A 3488-nucleotide genomic window follows, 5' to 3' on the forward strand; every position below is an offset into this window, starting at 1 on the left:
ATCATGTCTTCCATGGGAAGGGGCATTGAATTCTCATTTACATGGATAATTATTATCCAGAGACACCCCTCCCAGTGTGCTTTATCATTCTTCAATTTTTAAAAACCTTCCAAATTCAGAACAACCCATTTTTCAAAAAACAGCATAAAATGTTGGACAATGTGTGCTGTTATGGATTGCAGATTTATTTAAATGCTCTGTTTACTTGAGTTTGAAAATTCAGAAGACAGTATGACTTCATCTTAAATTTTATCACTCAAAATAAAAGCATTCATGATATGATGATAAATTACTAGTCATAAGAAAAGATAACTAACTTTCTAACCTTGTAAGTTGGGAAAGATAAATTAGAAATACAGGTCCATATAGACATTTAAATATTAGTGGCTTACTCCTGACTCAGATCATCTAAGTCTGTTTCATGCTCCTGTGACACACTCCTGCTTATTTCACCATGGCTGTTGGGAATTAGAGAGAGATTGGGACTTAGGGCAGGTGCTGGCCTTTAGATAATCATGGAGAGCATAGTCATACATGGTGCTGTGGGAGAGATGGCTCAATGGTTAGAGCACTGACTACTCTTGCAGAGGACTTGGGTTTGGTTCCTAGTACCCATATGGCTGCTAACAACTATCCTTAACTCCAGTTCCAGGCTTTTCTGGCCTCTTTGGAAATTGCCCAACACAGGTGCACTTATGTACATGTAGGTAAAACACTCATACATATAAAAAAATTAAGTAAGCCGGGTGTGGTGGCGCACACCTTTAATCCCAGCACTCGGGAGGCAGAGGCAGGCGGATCTCTGTGAGTTCAAGACCAGCCTGGTCTACATAGTGAGTTCCAGGCCAGCTGGGGCTACAGGGAGACCCTGTCTTAAAAAGACAAGACAAAACAAAACAAAACAAAAAAACCTTAAATAAAAAAAAAAAAAAAGAATCTCTCTGATTAACTGTGTTAAGTGGAGTTAGTATTTCTTATCCCAATAGACTCATTGAAGATCAGGAGAAAGACTCCAATTCATGAATGATATCTGCAGTTACTTTACTCTTCCCTGATTTCCTGATTTTATCGGTCATCCAACTCTTTTAAAAAATAATTGGGCATGAATATGGTCAGAATACATGGTATCCTTGATAGAAATTGACTTAATGAATGTCAGTACTATATGCAGTGAATAAATACTAATAAAGAAAATCTTAAAAAAAATTTTTTCTAGTTGACAGAGAAAGAACTTCTTAAGCTATGGTCCATGCCAGTAATCTCAGTGTTTGGAGGGTGGAGGCAGGAGAATGAAGAGTTCAAGTTCAGCTGCATAGTGAATTTAAGGCTAGCCTGGGTTACATGAGACTCTGTCTCAAAAACTGCAAAGGAGGCTTAGGGAAGTGACTTAGTTGGCAAAATTCTTAACATGCAAGCATGAGGACCTGAGTTCGATGATCTCATATCCAGGTGGGTGTGTCAGGTACCTGTAACCCCAGCGTTGGGGAGGCAAGAGACAGGCAGATCCCTGCAGCGTGCTAGCCTGCAGCCAGTTTAGACAGATCTGTGGTCTCTACATTCAGTGAGAAACCTTGTCTCACAAAATAAGAGGGACAGTGAGGTGCCTCTGTGAATAGAGGCACTTGCCTCCATACCTGACAACCTGTGAGTTCAGTCTCTGGTACCCACATGGTTGAAGGAGAGAACCAATTCCTGAAAGTTTTCCTCTGACTTCCATATCACCCCCCCACACACACACTCACACACACAGTGGAGGGCCTTGAAGAAGATATGTGACATTGACTCTTGGCTCTAGGCTCACCCTCAAAACACATGTACTTACATACTGGCATACACATGTGCCTACATATTCATATACAAAGCCAAAAGAAAAAGAAGGGGAGGAGATTCCCATTGGTTAAGTTTTGTGAATTTGCATCCCATCATTGTGAGTACTGCACTCCTAAAAGGGTTATTTGGAAAAGTTAAAAACTGGCCAGATCGCACTCCCATCCTCAGACCTCTTGGGGTAAGTCTATAGCGCAGCCCTCCACGCTTTGACTCCCTAAGCCACATTCACCCTTCCATCTCCCCTGCTGTTCTCTACTCCTAGTTTGGGCCCTGTGCCATTCCTAGTCTTGGGGCCCCAGACACCTGGGGAACCAATACTGCTTCCTGATCCTTTTCACCGAGAACAACTTAGTGCCTTTCTTGGGCCCCAGGAGCACCGCTTCTGGACCTGGCCCTGCCCTCACCTCTCTCTGCTTCCTGGGACCTGCACCACTGGCTAACTCTCCTAGCCTGCACTCTCATCCTCAGACCTCTTGGGGTAAGTCTATAGCACAGCCCTCCGCCCTTTGACTCCCCAAGCCACATTCACCCTTCCATCTCCCCCGCTGTTCTCTACTCCTAGTTTGGGCCCTGTACCATTCCTAGTCTTAGGGCCCCAGACACCTGGGGAACAAATATTGCTTCCTGATCCTTTTCACCCAGACCAACTTGGTGCCTTCCTTGGGCCCCAGGGGCACTGCTTCTGGATCAGGCCCCATCCTCACCTCCCTCTACCTACCTCCCTGATCCTGCAACACCCACCAGCCGCTTTCTGGGGCTGACAGCCTCTTTCTGGGACTCCGAGGCTTACCTTACTCTCCCTGATCCTTTGCATCCAGTACAACCCAGCAACTCAATCCACTCCCTGGGAAATCTTGGGGCTTCTTCCCACCCCATCTGCCTTTGCATCCCTGCGTGGCACGGCCACTGCCAGGATCTCAGGTCAGTCCAACACCCAAGTTCCTGAGGCCAAAATCATTCTTAGAAGATTCCAGACGTAAGGAGAAAGTCTGAAAACTTTTGACCCACATTGGAATTGGGTCACTGCGGAACTCCTGAAGACAAAATCAATCTGGCCATGACAATATAAAATCAAAAGGGAGAAACAGAAGCTTAGAAGAACCAGCTCTTCATACCCAAAAAGTTAACCATAAAGACACATAAAGTTCAAAAAAAGAAGTAGAAAGAAACTTGAAGGCCTGAGTATCACACAAGAGTCAGAAACTACAAAAGAAATTCACATGTCAAAATCACAGAGAAAAAATAATAACATGAAAAACCAAAATGACATATCCCCACCAAATACCAGTAATCCTCTAGAGGAGCACAATGAGAACCCCCTAGAGACAATGCAGGACGTGGAACTCAAAAGAACAATGATGAATATGGTAAAAGAATTCAGTGAATTTAAAGAACACACAAACAAGGTAATCAGAGAGCTGAAGGAAGATAGGGATAAACTTCTGGATGAATTCAGAAAAGAGCTAGAAATATTGAAGAACACTCAGGCTGAAATAAAGAATGAAGTGAAACATTCCAAAAGCCAATTAGAAACGACAGAAGAAAGCCTGACCAATAGGATGAATGAAATGGAAAAGAGAGTATCAAGACTGGAAGATAAAGTGGATGAACTGGACCACTCAAACAAAGACTATGAAAAATTTAAGAAATCACAAGAA

General features: G+C 43.3%; 1 protein-coding gene across 1 annotated transcript in view; it reads left to right on the forward strand.

Moving 5' to 3' along the window:
* Med13l (mediator complex subunit 13L) overlaps positions 1-3488 on the forward strand; it is a 352308-nt gene that overhangs the window by 282567 nt on the left and 66253 nt on the right. The window lies entirely within an intron of this gene.

Source organism: Nannospalax galili, unplaced genomic scaffold (genome assembly GCF_000622305.1).
Source record: "Nannospalax galili isolate Female #2095 unplaced genomic scaffold, S.galili_v1.0 scaffold120, whole genome shotgun sequence".
Classification (NCBI taxonomy): domain Eukaryota; kingdom Metazoa; phylum Chordata; class Mammalia; order Rodentia; family Spalacidae; genus Nannospalax; species Nannospalax galili.